This window comes from Lissotriton vulgaris, chromosome 6, assembly GCF_964263255.1.
Source record: "Lissotriton vulgaris chromosome 6, aLisVul1.2, whole genome shotgun sequence".
Classification (NCBI taxonomy): Eukaryota; Metazoa; Chordata; class Amphibia; order Caudata; family Salamandridae; genus Lissotriton; species Lissotriton vulgaris.
Genome location: NC_141694.1, coordinates 453,221,180 through 453,239,241, shown reverse-complemented (window position 1 = coordinate 453,239,241; position 18,062 = coordinate 453,221,180).

Genomic DNA, 18,062 nt, shown 5'->3' with positions numbered 1-18,062 from the left:
ATTGGCACTTTAAATTCCCTTGAAGTATTACCTCTAATGAAGAACCGGGTTTTAAAACCCAGCGGCACTAGGGGAAACGCCCGATGTCTTCGAGTTCACCTGCCTTGGCATACAGAGACACGGATACTTCTCGGTGACATCAAAGATCCAATTTATTGGCTGCAACCAGGAACAGAAGTCTACGAAGCACGACACGAGTGGTTCGCTAGAGACTGCACAATTTCATATTGCGAGACATCGTCTTTTATGCTAAAAATCACATTCTTGGCTAGCATTAGTTATTTACAAATTTTCCAATCACACAGTGGCATCTCAGAAAGTATCGCATAACAACAAGCCCACTTTTCAGTTATCCAGCCCACCATTAATTACACGGGAAAGCCCAACATTCTTGCTCGGACAGGCCGGACGAACCATAATAAAAAGACCTCAACCCAAACCATAAATAGGCCATAAAAGAAGGAACAGAAACAGATGAGAAGCAAGATAGAAGGGTGTGTGCGTGTACCATAAACTCAGCAATGTCCTGCTCTTTGATCTCTATCTGACCAGCTGCCGAACAAGGAACTGGCTCAACAAGGGTAGCTTCGGGCAATGGAGTCAGCTCGTTCAGGTCACAGAGAAGTCAGCTAAAGGTGTACGTGTCCCAAAGACTCGCTCGGCCGTAGTCATCGGCCTATGTGAGGGTAACCACAAAAATGGCTGCCGTACACAAAATGGAACCCAAAGGTTCAGAACCAAATCCCTGAATACACAGTGAATCCATCAATCGAACATGACAAAAACACTCGTACATGCCACACTCGTCATTTGCGGTCTGCTGATACCAAAATCGTCACGATACGACGACCTTTATTGAACAGGTTCAGAATCACGGAACCTCACTAATACTAGAGGACTGTGGTCTGATATTATCCTTGGGAACTTCCAGATCCTGCCAGACCTCTTGATATTAAGATATAGTCCAACCAGATATAGTTCTTGTGCGCGCATGAGTGAGATATGTATCATTCCAAATGTCTACAAGGTCTTGGCTTGCCATAAAAAAAAAGACAGGGCCCTATATACTCGGGGTTTTCCCTCTGATATTGTGAGGCTAGAGTACTCCCAACTGCCCACAATCGACCAACGGATAGGGCAAATTCTACCTCAAGGACCTCCAGTACTTTGGGATCATCCTTAGAGCTCTGGAAGGATCAGGTCAACAAAATATACCCTCTAATTGATAACAGCTCCCTCCTGCTCCATGGAATGTGTGTTTCCTGCAAGCACACCAAATCAGGGGAAGTAGTCCTCACAAACTCAGCCACCCTTAATCATTTTGCTTTATCGTTCAGCCCCCCCACATTAACTGAACATGTGATTCTTTTACCCATTTAATCGATGATCAAAATACCATGCTCTTCATGCTCTTGGCTTGACTATGTGGAAATTCAATATAGAACCCATCATTCCATCTCTGGGTAAGGTTTTCATGTTTTTCCCCACCCACCATGTCCACCCCACCCATCCTCCGGTGCCCCCCAGCCCTGACAAGCTACCAGACCACAGCGCAGTCTGATAAGAGATGGATGCAGCACCTTTGATCCGTATGAATTGTGCATACATTACTTATTATGTTAGTAAGAAAAAGGAAAATAGCAAAAACAAAAAAGTAAAGAATGGCAGGCCCCATAACCAGTATCAAAAATCTGAAGGAAGGCTTTCCGCAAGAAGCATCCAAAAAGATGACTGAAGAAACAGGAGCCAATAAGAATAATATAGACAGAATTTAGCAATATATTTAGCCCTATTCTTGTGATTCTTAATACAAACTCCTTCGCCTTGATTTCAGATACGAAAAAACTGTGTCCCTCCCATCACTTTCAAACGTGCAGGAATAACCAAATATGCCTGTGCATTTTTGTCCTGAAAGAGCTCGATTAGCTGTCACAACCGCCACTCTCTTTCAACCACTGCATGGCAGGAATCAGGTCGGACAAAGAACAAGACACTCCCACTGGACCACTTTGCTTCAAGCCTTGCTATCTCAAAGATTGATTGCCTTAGGAGAAAGTTTCCAAAATAGTCTAGGCTAGCCCACGGCTTAGAATCCTCTCTAGGTGGTTGTCTCAATGCAAAGGGTACTCTGTGGGCTTGTTGCACTTCTTGCGACCAGTTTCATCATGTTAGCTCAGGGAGGTTCGTCTTACTTCCACCACTTAGGCCCGGATGTCTGTGCCTTTGATTCCTTCTGGAACCCCTAGCAAGCAGAGGTTATTGTGCCTCTGGCGGTTCTCATGGTCTTCCAGCTTCCATTGTATGTCAACAAACTGGGATTTGTGTGCTTCCAATTGTGCACGGATGGCTGCCAGATCACTTTCTTTCGTAGTAGTTCTTGTTTCAAGATCTGTCAGGTGTTCGCCAATAGTATTGCAGACCTTAGCAAGTTTTCTAACCACCCCTTGAACTTTCCTTAGTGCAGTTTGAGCCTTACAGCTGTCTTGGCACTTTTCTGCATGGTTCATTAAAATGGATGATAGATGGCGTTCAATGTGGGGGAGTCAGAGCCACTGTACCCTGTAGAGTCCTGGGCAGAGGGGCAGTAGATATACACGTTCTGTGGGTGTGTTGTCCCAGCCTTGATCCTTGCCCTCTGATAGTTGCTGGCCCACCTTCTTAACCATCTTGCTGTCTGTCAGGCACGACCCTCTATACCCTCTTCTGGGTCACTATCATTCTTGCTGGAATCAGTAGATGAACCAGACCCATCCACTGACCATTCGGCCCCATCGGATAGCAAAAAGAAGTAATCACTTGCCTCCTTTTCTGGATCATATGTGCCAACCTCTGCCCCCTTGCTGAATCACTTGTTGCAGAATTGAGCTTGGGGACTCCTCATTGGTTACATGAATGCCCTGCCAGGTCAGGGGAATTGTGATTGTGTGCACTAGGTGGTGGGAAGCCCAGAGAAGTGCAGCTAAAAGCTGTATTTGAATGTGAATTATTTACATCTTTGGCTCCCCCTGATTGATCTGAGCCCACCCCCCATTCCCCGCCTTTGGGATGTTGTTGTCACAATTCATAACCTTCTCAGCATGTACAGCAGGGGCATCAGTACGCTTCCCCATTCCCTTAGCGAGGGGCGGGGCAGAGAGAGTGAAGGTGCCAGCATACTTTCATCTTGGAAAAGGGTAGGGATCCCAGCTTCCAACCCCTTGCCATCCAGTGTCCCTGGTTCTGGTACAACAATTGGTGTCTGGGCTTCAGTGATTACGGTATCAGGCCGGTCAATTTCAGGTGCTCCAATCGCTCCTTCTTTCGTGCTGATCCGGCTTCCCAGCTGACCCCTTCATTAGCTCCTCCATAATGGGGCCAGCCAGATGTTGATTGCTAGTAACCCTGCCTCTCCCGTTCCTCTCTGAAGGAGGCTCCACATCCTGAGCCGAAGGAATGCATCGTCTACCTGGCCCCAAAGTAACCCCCGTGGTCTCGGTCCCCTGCTCCACCGAGCCCGGTGTAATCATCGCCGTGGGACAAGTGATCTTCCCCTTCTGTGCTCCGCCAGCTGTTTTAGGTCCCTTCCCTTCCATTTGAGTCGCAGTGCGGCGGAGAGTGTAGTCTGAAAGACTCAAGACAGCAGCTGGGAGTCGCCTAAAGGCAAAGAGGTTCCCAAAAATCTGTGCCACTCGAAAGCAGCTCCTGGGGCTGCGGGGACGTCCGTAATAAGCATCAAGGGCCATGGGGGAATTTGAGGTCAGCTTAAGCCACCCACGGGTCAGAGTGCTTCCTCAAGCGGCCGCCATCTTGCTTTTTCAAACAACTACTCTAACTCTTTCACTTAAAGCACTAGTCGGCTGTGATGAGGACAAATATAGAGGTGGACAGAACTCACTCACTTTTACTCTGTGGAATTTGACGGAGTTGTATAAACTCAGCGAGATTCCGTGGAGTTCCACGAGTGGGTGGATATTGGTATTTTACACTGCTCACACTGGTTTTTAGTGCCAGGAGCATGTTCCGTGGTGCAAAATCAGTGTGAATGGCACAATTTAGCATTCCAGAGGGTGCTGCTTCTTTGCTGCTGCTCAAGTAGATTTTCTGCTCGAGTGGCAGCTTTCTCACCGAAATAGTTGCAACCGCCTGTATTAAGAAATTCTCGCCAGGTACTGTTCTAGCACCCGAAATCATGCTAGGTTTGTCAATTGTTTCTCACGCTTGCCAATTTTACATTGCTGAGCTGCGTGTGAGAAAAACACTCCATAACGTGGTTGTTGGGAGAGTTTTGCCAGAATTCTGCATGGCAAAACTATGCGAACTCTCCCAGCAGAGCGGAATTTATCGCCCACTCCTAGACTACAGTGATCTGATCTACAAACAGGGTTGGAGCTTCTTCTCCCTCTCAGGCATTTAATGTAACATGTGAGTACTTAGAACAGAGTCTTTTATCAACTGAAGTCATCTTTTAAGTGGTGTGCTCCTTACTTTACAGCATAGATCTTTCTCTATTTAATTTCACGCATGCATAGGAAAAGTAGCAGACCTAGTATTTGAATGCTACTGATGTTATCTGTTACTGTTGGTTGTAACATATTCTGGCTTAATGCACTTCCACCAGGTTCAATGCAGGTCTTCAAAGATATCAGCACTGTAACACCAGCTTTTCTTAAGCTCTGTCCAGACAGTCACCCATCCATCTCTGTAGTGTGACAGAGACTCACAAGACCAGTGTTTGTGATGGTTCCATATCTACTCTAAGAAATTAGCTGCACAATGGTACAATTTACTGACAGTTCATTAGCATTCCAATGATCAGTTCTGACAGCTCTTCATAATGTGTCATTCTGAAGCACTGTAGTTAAAGAATTTTCTAATAGATCGAGGCACATGGTTAACTTGTTTGCTGGAGTAACATTTGCATGTTTGACTTTAGAACTGGAACATAGATATCAACAACATATTATACTTAATTCTGAGATGGTACACTACTATTTTTTCTGTTAAGGACATCTCTTACAGCAGTGGCCAAGTCATATATGCATATCAAAAAAACCATGTTTGTTGGTATAGAATCTTCTGTTACTGAGGAATGACAAATTGGGGTATATAAGACAACACACAATCACTGTGTGATATCAGGTAGATGAGCTTTGGTAATATTCCTTTCCCCTCACCAAAGTTTATTTTGCTTAATTGACAAGCAAGTAGATGTACATTCCCTCCCAAGACACTAGCCTCTTTTTACAGCGCAACATTTAGACAAAGGGAACAAACCCAAACACAGCAACATCAAGGTCATTTACATCCATCCATCCACTCAGACATGCATCTGGGCACGCCCATAACCAGGATGTGTCCATATCTACAACATTCACAGATGCTTCATTGCACATGCATTCGCCATTAACTGACATTCTCCTTTCAACTACTCATCCCTGTTTCCAAATGAATTCAACATTCATCGAAACATATTGATGAGCCAGCCAGCTTCCCACTCAAACAACTGTCCACAAACTCACACCACCATCCAGTTCTCCATCCATTTACTCATGCATCGCTGGAGGCTTTCACCCCTCCACACATATTACACAAGATACATATTTGTTGATCACGCAGTCACCCCTTGGGGCTTCTTGGCACTGATATAGCATATGTTTACATTGAACAATTTACTTATTCAGCCATTGATGCAATTACCAGTCCACATAATCATACTGAAAATATGCATCAAATATGGAAGGATCGAACAGACTATGCTCTACTTGTTATGTGAGGGAGGAAGCTTCACTGACAGTTCATTCTGTGACAGGAAGATGTCAACACTGCTGCTGTAATCTTATGCGTTTTTGTCAGGAAGGAAAGCTTTAACTGTTGTTACCATGCTACACGTCCTTCATGAAGAACCAATGCCTGCACTGCTGATGCCCAGCTGTACCTGTTGTTGCCGGGACATGACATTTTAAAAAGCTACTTATGTAAAGCCCTCTGTTTCTTTTAACATAGCAATTCTGCAGGTGTTAAGGATAATCAGAAATAGTCCGCATAGCTCTAGAATACTGTTGATATAGTTCCATTGTGCAGATTCTACTTTGTAAGGGGAAATATACTGGACTGTGATGCTTTCAACATGAAAATACTGGCCAAACTAATGGTCACAGTTTGGATGGTTAATATATCTGCCTCAGAGCAATGTAGGTAATGTTTGATCTCACATCTATAGTGTATGATAGCCTAGTGGGGTATTGCTTTTATTATAGATATTCTTGTTTAAGCTTTTCTCCCTCATGCTCCCTTCTTTTTTGCATTTACCTGAAGACCCCTTGTAGGAAATGACCTTTTGCATGGCATCCCGTTAAGTTGTTGTCCTATCAGCCTTGCTGAATTTAGAATTCTGTGCACATTACCCCTGCTGACCAGGGGTAAAGTGCATGTGTCCCCCCCCCCATAAAACTTGATTACATTGGTTTATTCCTGATTTGCTCACTTAACGTGTCTGTAAGTCCTAATATGTGGTGCACAAAGTGCAACCAGGACCCGTAAGCTAAAGCCCATTGGTGGACTGCATCACAGACAGTGGCAGTGCAAACCTTGTTATAGATGTACCATGTGTAAGCTGACTGTTGCAGTGCAAAACTTGCCGTGCGACCTGTCAAAAAAACTATTTTGACATTTAAATAGTCCCTTTTTTACATATTAGTAGGTCACCCTATGTGGACTATGCTGCCCAGGGTGCATGATACATATTTGTTGGAGCAGGTAGACAAATATTATTGCTGTGTTGCTACAGTGACAAGGACCAAATCACTAATTTCTCTGAAGCAGGCCCATCAATCCCACTTTGAAACCCAAAGTGTAGATTAAAAAATTAATACTGATAACTCGGGAAAGAGACCAGCTAGAAAAATAATTAAAGCACTATTTGCAATAGTTATTCAATGGTGAAGTTGGAGGTTTCATAAATATTAAGGAAAAGTAACTTTAATAAAGTTCACCTTTACCTACCTGAGTGTTCAGAAGCTTTCAAAAGGCTGATTAGCATTAGCCTATTCCAACTCCCAACCTATGCTGGCCTTGAATGAGGGGTGAACAAGGTGTGAAATTTATCCCAGGACCTGAATGGGCAGGCATCATTCCTCAAAGCTCTGAAATCCCGAGGGTGGGTACTGTGAGAATTGTTGTGGCACTACAGCGCCAGGTCCTGGCTGAATAGTCAGTTTGTCTCACATATAACACTGTGACAGACTTGCAAGGGAAAGACCAGCATTCCAGGACAATTTTGTCCCTTGTCTGGGTGCTGTTGGACTCTGCCATTGTTCTATCAGACTGCTGTCTCCTATTATGTTGCAGGTATAGAGCCGTCATCAAACTGAATTTCAGTGTTAGGTATTATTTATTATTATTTTAAGAATTTGTAAAGCAAAAACTGTCGCCATTGCAGGCATCCTGGCGCTGACAGAGTCTGACGAAGATAGGGGGGTGGAACAGAGGGGACTTGGGCTAGCCCGGGAAGAGACACATTTTAACCTTTTTAAATGGGAGGACACTAGTGATTACCATAGTGCACTCTCCTGCAAACTCCATCCTCTAGCGATTTCTTATCCAGGGCAGTTTCCAATACATGTTCCCTAACTATATGTTTGGAAATGCACTTAAATTTTTCTTGGCTTTTGTCAACAGAATGAGATCCCTATGTACTCTTGGAATTTATTTTTCAAGGACTATCATTCTGTGACTTCTGAGAATTGTTTCCTTGACAAGGCCCATTACAAACTATTAATTTAATTCCAATCTAGCCTTTGGCAGTATTAGTAGTCATAAATTATTCCTTCTAGAATGATTTTCAGTTCTTTCTAGATTCTCCATGATTAACCTTTCTTGAGACTTGGGTTGGGCAATTTATTTAGTGTTTTATTAACAGATAGTCTTAGTTCCTGTATGACAGATTCCAATAGGCTGGTTCTCTTCCCAGTCTCATCTATTTATTTTCTAATCCAGAATAGATTCTCTCATTATGTGTGTTTCCCATGCTGTCACCTGTGTAATTATCTGTCTTCACCCCCTAAGGGCTCTTCCACATCTCTGCATGGTTCTCAATGCCTCTATCTAGTGGGTTTTTTTGCGCATTGACCAGAATTTCTTTGCGTTCCACCCTATGGCTATATGGGGCTGGGATTGTATTACCTTCTTTTAGTCTTTGGTGTTCACCTCCTACTATGAAGCTGGTTACTGTTCAATTTTCTAAGATCTTCAATTACGACTTGAGAGATGGTACAATTAGTGTGGGCCCAGGATGTGTTCTCCCAGACTTAAAGTGAGTATTGGATTTCCTCTGGCTCTTAAGTCTTGCTTTGCTTTTAGTTAAGCTTTGCTCTTTAGCTCCATACAATAATTCTGTCGAGCTTGAGCCAGCCCTATGATAATCTCTTTCGGTGCTTTAAATATTTAACCTTATTACTGACTTCTCTTATGTCTGCACTTTCTCCCCCCTCCCCAGCTTTTATTGGATCTTCTAACAAGAAATTACTCGTTTGGGAGGATCTGCTGTTTAGAGTATGATGTTCTGCTCTCCCTCCTTGGAGTGACCATTATCTCTGACCTTTCTTCTGTTCCTATCTGCAGGGGTTTGATCCCCACTCTGCAGTTAGAAGAGGCCTCCAATTTTCAGACATTGATTGAGAGGTTTAGTAATCCTTTAGTCGGAACCTAGTCTCAAAGAATCGCTCAAATACGTCTGTGCAATCGCTGACCCTGCCTAGCAAGGGCTCCATGTATCATCTGACCAGGATCCTTTGACTTGCTTTGTGTTCTCAGTGGATAGGTTGCGGGGCATAGGGCCATCGATTCAGAAAAGGTGTGGCCGCTCCGATCAGCATCGTCATGCAACACCATCGACTTTCTTACAAATTCTTATTTTACCAGGTAGATCACAACTTGGGGAGTTTCTTGGTTTGGTGGGGGACACCATCTGGCGTGTTCAGCTGGCTGCCTTAAACCTCTCCTTCTATGTCAATGTCTTCATGACCCATACCCTTGGGTAATTCCATAGTTCAAAATTTAGAAGCACTGTAAAAGCATGATATCCAAGACACATTTTTAAAGCAATCCATAGATTAAAAATTTGTAGTTAAGGCAAACTTCTATACCGTTGTGTGATTCACTAACATGGCGGGCCATTAACACCCACCCCTATCTTCTACAGACAATATGTAGTTGAACCATATGATGCAACAGAAATCTGAAAAGTGATGCTAATCTCCTGCGCATCAATTGTTTTTCTGCATCCAAAAATATTGCTAACGTATTAAAGTTTCCCAGGCCCTCATAACATGGAAATACATCGTACATGCCTGCAGAGTTTTGTGCTGTTTTTATATGGCAGCATACATATATCTCTCCCAGCCAAATTGACTTAGCCCCAGACACATCCTAGTACCTGAAAATTAAAGTGACTGCTGTAATAGTATGCACGACACCACCGTCACTGTTTTACACATGTAGAATTAGATATATTAATACAGTGGTAACAAAAACTGGTTGAAATTCGAAAGTAGTATTTTTTGCGACCACTATGAAATTGTGCAGAAATACCATTATGTACCAGTAGGGCTGGTTCACAAATTCTGAATTATAGTGGGTCACACTTAATCAAACTCATTAAGAATCACGAGGTAGGTTGCAAATTGGGACTCACACTGATTGCACACTATCAAAGGGAGGGTGATCTGCGAAGTTCTGGAGCCCACCATGGTATGAATGTGTTTAAACTAAGAAGCTTCCTTTTAAAAGAAGCCCACTTTCCTTAAAGAAAACTAGACTGCGTTTAAAAAGATTATTTGTAAGAACCTTCATCTATAGTTGGCAGGAGTCCTGTGGGCAACTCCCTAATCTCCCTCATATAAGTAGAAAGAAACCAAAGGGGATCCTGCCCCTTTTGCAAATTAGTTGCCAGCCCAACTACTGGGTGGGTAACTTTTCAATGGTTTGCGACCATTACTTCCATTGCAAACCTTTTATACTTATCATACAGACTAGGGGCCTCATTTATGAGGCCCCTTGCGCCATCGGAACTTCACTTTTCATGAAGTTCCGTGGCGCAGAAGCCTGCGTGGTATTTATCAGGCAGCAGTACGCCAGTTTTTGTGGCGTACTGCTGCCTGATAAATATCAGTCCCTTTAACGCAGTGTTCTGCGTTAAAGGGGCGTGCAATGGGTGTTGCTGGGGGCGTTCCCAGCAACATCCATGGCCTTTTGACACTGCCCCAGATTTACGAGAAATCGTAACTCTGAAGCAGTGCCAAAAGCTTACGCCTCCCCAGGGGAGGCGTAAGGGAGGCGCGGCAGGGAGAAATGTCTTTATTTCTCCTCGTATTTCCTTTTTCTATGTGTGCTGCATTCTGCAGCACACATAGAAAGAGGAAAAGCCTCTTGTGATTATTTTTGTACAGAAAGGTTTCCCTTCCAGTACAAAAATAATCTTCCCCGTAACGCAGGCAGCCTTGCACCATTGTGCAAGGGTGCCTGCGCTGGCGCAGGCAGCCCATTGTGCGCTGGCGCAGGGGAAAAGGACAGGAATGCGCCGGCAAAAAGTCATAAATGAGGCCCCCAGTATTTAGAATACAAACACCAAACCGGCATCAATTTACAATCCCATTTTAGGAACCGGCAAATCTTTACTGACTCCTAAATTTGTATTTGTAAAACGTAAAAAAAACCTGGTTGAGACCCAGAAACTGGTTGCTGCATCTGGCTCATAATTCTTCTTTCTTATAGTTCATTTGCATTACAACTCCCTTCTAAAAATACACGTTGTGTTTACTGATTCAGTTTCTATTTATCACGTAGTGTCCAAGGAGATGTTATTGCGCAAGCATGATCATACTGGAGGACAGGTATGAAAAGATCATGTCCATCTCTAGATCAGTGATGTGCAGTAACCACCCCTTAGTTTGGAACTGTACATTTGGGTTAAATACCAGTCGAAGCCCTGTACAGTCGAAAATTGGAACTCCAGGTCTCGCAACACAGTTTATCACAAACTACTTAATGATGGGCTAAATGAGCGCACACATGTTTGTAACGCTCCTATTACTAAGTTTCGAAAACATGCAGCAACTTTTCAAGTAACATCTTTTTGCCTTGAATGGTACAAGTTCAGCAAAATGAAACTTTTACAAATATATCTCTTTGTTATCCAAGCCCTGAAAAATCATGTTCTTTTATCTTCTAACAAGATCATTTGACAGAGGTTAATCAAACCCAGTAAGAGTTTAATAATTTGGGACCTGATTTATTAGAGGGATTTTTACACATCGTCTCAAGGCTAATAACCCTTGAAAAGTAGAGGCCGTTAATGTGCGCTTCATGGAATAAAATATCTCAGGATTCAGACATCTCTGGAACATTTTGTCTATTACTATTCAATGTACGGTACAGCAGAGTTGTAGTTTCTCAATTTCTTTAAATAGCCTTTTACAGTATAGAAATTGACCCTGGTATGCTGAAACCTATTATATATTGTATTTACATTATCAAATGTACACTCTCAAGTATGAAATAACAGACTCTAATCATTTTTGTACAGGTTTATTGTACTAATATGATTCTCGAAAATAGATGCCCGATTCTCCTTGTTTCGCATTTTTTGCCAGAGTAAGATTGCATTCTAAAATTCATATGATATCTTTACTTTATTTCTCCCATTTTCTTATCAATAGAAGTGCAGTGCAGACAATTAACACTTATTGTGTGAAGTTAAACAGTCCCGGAAAAATGTATCCCCCATGCAAACAGTTAAAAAAAGACAAGTTTGAAATTTGATTTTTGATATTTACCTATGTGCATGCTTCTGTTGCTTGAACATGAAATTCCTTGAAAAAACAGGAGACAAGAGGCGTTTGGCAAAACAGGACCGGTTTGCAAATGTGTGCTAAGAAGATTGCATTTTACTAAGAGACTGAAGTGCATTCTATGGCATATGAAAAGATTAATAGGTAGCAATATAATGTTGACTCAGCAAAACCATTCAGTCACGTGACTGATCTCTGGACACAATCAACTCTACTTCCTATCTTTATACATTTGGATGATATTTCTGTATGGGTGACGGAGATTCACCACCTTCAGCATGAGCTTCCTAAAGAACAATTTTTGGGTTTTCCACTGATCCTTTTAGTCCTAAGGAAACCTTATAAAATCAAAAGTGTGACTGCATGTGTTACCCAATAATGAGTACACTAGGTCATCCACTAGGTCCTCAGCCAGCAACAGAATGTTAGCCCCTCAAGCAGTAGCAGATTAAGACATTGGAATACATTTGTAAAATCCAGTACCCAAGTTCCACTTTTAATACGTCTGAGAGATTCTCTGCAAAACATTGCAAACCATTGCAACATTTTACACGCATATTTTTTGTCTGAAATTCATCATATCATTAACCTAATATTAATATTAACTTGACAATTAGGGCTCCCCCACTACCTTCCTCCCTCTGGTGCCAAGCTCTTTTTTGGATGCTTGAAGTAGTTTGTGCTTCAACCTTCATACTTTTGGTCCACAAAAGGTATCCATGTTAAATATGGGTCCTCTTTTCAACATTCTGGGAATTGCAAAGGCTTCCAAGTTTTGTAGATTTCCATTGAGGAAACTAAGGAATTAGCCAAAATGCAGCAAAAAAAAAAATTGGAGTGAAAAGTGTATTGTGTTTTTTCTGATAGTCATCAAGCAAGGTTTGGCTGTGCTAGGATTGTCATCTTCAGCAGATTTTAGGAACAAGCACAGTTATATCAAAAACATTTTTTTTAATCACAGTTTTTGCATATTTCGAAGAAGTAGTGTATTTTTCATATTTTTGTGGTGTCAAACTATTTGCTGTTTATAGTGGAAACAGGTGTGAAACTCATTGATGAGCCCAGAGAACTATACATTTATAAAAAGTATACAAGTATACAAGATAATCAAATCTGCTCTGGGAAGTACATTATGATCTCAATATTGTTTATATAAGCCTGTATTGACTCTGATTTTTTTTTTTTTCTTTTTTTTTTTTTTTTTTTATCCTCATTTTGCGAATGAATGTATAAGGATTACAATAGAGAACTTTTATGACTTCCACTTTTATTCCTTCACTCTTTTCTTATATTTTCCGGCCACATAGAGTACCCCTTTGGTGGAACTGTCATGTTATAGTCTTCCAGTATCCTTTACCATATTCAATAATTCATGGCGGCAAGGAAGGAGAGCTAGCCTTTTTTGGCTACTCGATGGGAAATTATTCTCATCTGAATTATTGTCACCGCTTTAATCATCGGACAAGTTGTTTTAATCAGGTTTTCTGTATTAATTAGTATAATAATTTTCCCAAATTTCCCAGAAGTTAAATTTTTTGGATAGTTTCCCCTTTCTATCTAGTTTGTTAATGGTAATAATGGAATTAAGCCAATCTTCATGCAACGGAGGCGTTGGCTTTACCCAGTTCAGACAAATCTCTCTTCTGGCAAGAAGTATCAAGACAAATAATAGATTTTCTTGTTTCCTGGTTAACCTCTCATTACTTACATTTAGCTCAGTGCATATCCCAAAAATAATTAATGTTGTACTTACATTTAGGTTTATTCCCAATGTCCGACATATCGTGTTACCTACTTCCTGCCAGAAGGGTTCCAATCGTGGGCATTTGTGAAACATATGTATGTCGTCTGCCTTCTCTAATCCACACTTGGGGCAGGATTTTATGCTTGCTCCTTTGAATTTTGACAGTTTTTTTGGTGTCCAATATGCCCTATGCAGTGTGAATAAGTGATTTCGCTTTAGACGCGCTGGTTTAATGATATTCCAACATTTTTCACATGATTTCTTCCATAAGCTATCAAGTTCTGAGTCTATGATGTTTTTAATCCAAGTCGATTCCGATAATGAGACGTCATCATCTCCTGGCGAGATTATAGCCCAATACCATATAGAGATTTCCTTTTTTATTGGGGAGGTTTTCATGATCTCTTTCTCTATTTCTATATTTCCCGTTTTTTTCTCCAACAGGGAGCTTGCCCAGCTTGTAAGTTGATAATATTTAAATTTTGAAAGGGTCCCGTTAGTAATTTCTGTAAGTTGTTCCCAAGGTGCTATTGAGTTCTCTGTCATCAGTTGTCCCCATTTGTTAATTCCTGCCGTTCTTAGAGGAGTTGCTAGGGCATCTTTTAGGCATTCAGGGGTGCCTGGTGAGTCCCATATAGGGGCTGCATAGCTATAGTAAGGAATGTTTAATGCGCTTCTTACTTGATACCAGAGTTTTGCCATATTTTTTAGTATCTTTAATTTTATTTTTTTAAAGAATTTGGGATGTCCAAATTTAAACAGGAAATGGTCAACTTTATTTGTTAGTATTTGGAGATATTGAGGGTAAAAAACATAGCTGTTCACCAGTGATCTTGCATTCTTGAATTGAAAAGCTCTATAGTATTCCATAATGTCTGGACTGGCTATTCCACCTTGTAGTTTTCTTCTTCTCATTTTATTCCAGGCAATCCTTGAGCCTTTTGACGCCCATATGAAAGTCGTTATATCTCCTTGTATTTTTTTCAACTGGTTATTCTTAAACTCCAATGGTATAACATTAAAAAGGTAGGTAAATTTAGGAAGGATCGACATTTTCACCAAATTAGATCTTCCTATCATGTTTAGAGGTAGCTTATCCCATACCTTCAGAAGCTTTTTCATTTCTAATGAGATCCTACTCAGATTTATTTGGGGGATTTTTTCGAGATCTTTTACTAAGATTATACCCAAGTATTTTAATTTATCCTTTGTGTATGGGTTATTCTGTTGTGTATTCCAGCTCATTGATTCAGTTTTTGATTCATTTATTAAGTATCCAGATACCTTCCCAAACTCTGAAATTACCTTATTTATTGCTGAGGAGGAGTTTTGATAATTTCCTGTAAAAATCATTAAATCGTCCGCATATAGAGCCACTTTTTTAATCCAATCCTGATGTTTAAAAGGGATTATTGATTCGTTGTTTCTTAATGTGGCTGCCAAGGGTTCAATATATAGATTAAAGAGCAAGGGAGACAGAGGACACCCTTGTCTTGTTCCTCTTTGAATTGTAAAATTATTAGTTAGACTCCCATTAACTAGGATTTTTGCTCTCGGGGTTCTATAAGTCTCAGATATTAGTTGACTAAAATTTTGACCCAGGTTATATGTATTGATAAGTCTGTTTAGAAATGACCAGTTAACTCGATCGAACGCTTTAGCAGCGTCAAAAGTTATTATTGTGAGGGGGATTTTTTCACTAGTAGCTAAGTCAACTGCTGCAAAAAGTTCGTGGGTTAGGTTAAATATTTGCCTCTCTTTTATAAAGCCCTTTTGGTCTGGATGTATCAATTTTGGCATTACCAGAGCTAATCTGCCTGCTATTATTTTTGTGAAGATTTTATAATCACAGTTTAGTAGGGATATGGGTCTATATGACTCACAGACTGTGGTTTTTTTTCCTGGTTTTAGAATAAGACTTATAATGGCATCATGCCAGGTATCCGGAGTTTTTTCTTTTTCCCTATATATTTTGTTTAGTAAACTTGTTAGTGGGGGGGTTATAACTTCTTTTAATGCTGAGTATAGTTCGTTTGGAAGAGCATCAGGCCCAGCGGCTTTCCCTTTTTTCAAAGATTTCAAGACTGATTTTACTTCTTCCATTGTTATTTCTGCGTTTAGTTCTTCATTTTCCAGATCTGATAATCTCGGCAAATTTAGAGAGTCCAGATATTCTTCTAATTGCTCTGGAGTAGAGGAGGAATCTTCCACATACAGATCTGAGAAGAAATTTTCAAATTCCTGCCTGATTTCTGACTCTTCAGACGATGTCCCAGACTGATTGCTTAGTTGTATTTTGTCTATTTTGTTTCTAGTCTGTTCCGTTTTAGTTTTCCAGGCCAGTAATTTTCCGCATCCCTCACCATACTCGTGAGTGGCAAGTTTACTAGCTTCCCACTTAGTTCTAACTCTGTCTTCGAGGTAATCTGCTAGCTTTCCTCTTAAATCTTTTCTTTCCTTTTCCAATGTATTTCTTGTTTCTAGGTTCGGTTCTGTGTTGATCCGCACGTCTAATTGACTTATACTTTCTTCCTTTTCTTTAATCTCTTGCTTGGTAAGTTTTGCTCTGTGGGCCCCCAGGCTTATAAGTTTGCCTCTGATGGTTGCTTTGTAAGCATCCCAGGTAATTTGCTCTGAGGTACCTACTTTATTATCCTCGAAGAAATTTGCTGAGGTTATGTTCAGATCTTCCCTTATTTTTGGGTCCAGAAAGAGAGTGCGATCTATTGTCCATCTAAATTGAGATTTCTTTATTTCAAAGTGCACTGTTATTTGAACCGCTGAGTGGTCAGACAAATGTTCGGGCAAATGCTCCAGAGCTTTGATGCTTCTATGGAAATCTTTACTAATCAGAAAATAGTCAATTCTGGACTTGTGGCCTAGTTTTTTGTTATGTAGGGTAAATGGGTGCTCCTTTTTCCCTTTCTCTCTCCACATATCGATCAGTTCTAAGTCTCTTTTATAGATGTTAAGCCATTCTCTCATTTTTGGTAGATTTGATTGCCTTCCTGGAGGGGATCTATCTAAATTAGGATCTATCATAATGTTAAAATCCCCCCCGAGCAGAATTGGGTCGGATGTTGTTAACAGCTCTGAGTACAAGTTTTGTAGAGGGTTTGAATCATCAATATTTGGGCCGTAATATCCCGCTATTATTAGGTTATTTCCATATATCTTCACTTTTGCTACAGCCCATCTGCCATTGCTGTCTACTGTTTTCTGTATAATTCTTGCATTAAGTGTTTTTTTAAAAAGTATTGCAACTCCCTTTATATTGCAATTTTGGTTTGTACAGACGTAAGAGTCTATCCAGTTCAACGACTTTATTATATGTTCCCATTCTTGGCTTAAAAGATGGGTCTCTTGGAGAATGATGACTTCACTATCCACTATTCTTAGATATTCAAAGATTCTCCTCCGTCTACTCGGTGTTCTGAGCCCATTTACATTCCATGATAAGATTTTAAAGTCTTTCACTGATTTAGACATGGCCTTTTCTTTTTGCTAAGTTTTTATTCGTGATTTCCATTCATTTATCATTCTCTTGCGCACTCCATTGCTTCGTTCTTGAGGATACTTTTTTTCAGTTTTTTCCCTAGTTTGCTCCCCACCCATGGTGTCTTTTTTACTTGATTTTATATTTTTTCTGTGTTTATCTTCGCCCACCCCGAGGAAGCCTCCCTTCTTTCTTTTGGGCGTTATGTTCGCCCTGTTCGAGATCCACACTTTGTCTTTTTTTTTTTTTTTACGTTACCTATCCTTATAATTATGTTGCAGTGCGTAACTTGGTCTTAATCTGTTCAATGAGTTCCTCCACTTCACTTGGTTCTCTGATGTTATGCATTTTGTTCTGCCACATGATTTGCAGTGCGGCGGGAAACCTCATTTGGACCGTTGCTCCTAGAGTTTTCAATTCGGCCATATATTGACCTAACTCCCATTGCCTATCTTGTGTGGCTTTTGACATATCCGAACGTATCCTAAAGGTCCAGTTGTCTTTCTTTAGGGAGCTGCTTTTTAGACCTTCACTTAGGATTCTCTCTTTTAGAGTATATGTTTTGAAATTTATTAAAATCCTTCTAGGCGTCTTTCTGTCTCTACTCTTTCTGAATGGATCTCGATGTACTCTTTGAATATCGTCACTCAAGTTTAAGTCCTTTGTCCATGGAAAGAATTCTTCGAGCAGAGAGATAGAAAAGTTCTTTATGTCTTGCCCTTCTAGATTTTCCGGTACATTTAAAATCCTAAGGTTATTTTTTCTTGCCTGGTTTTCAAGGGATTCCAGTTTTTCTTTGGTGGCTTTATCCGAGCCCCTTAATTTCCTTATCTCTGACTGGTTAGATTCAACTCTTTTATTGAGGGACACCACCTCTGACTCTATTGCAGCCACTCTATCGCCCAGTGAATTCAGCTTTTGTTCTAAGGTCTCGCATACTTCCTGGATCTTAGCCTGATTGGACTCGGATATCAAGAACCTTTCTTTCATCTCTCCT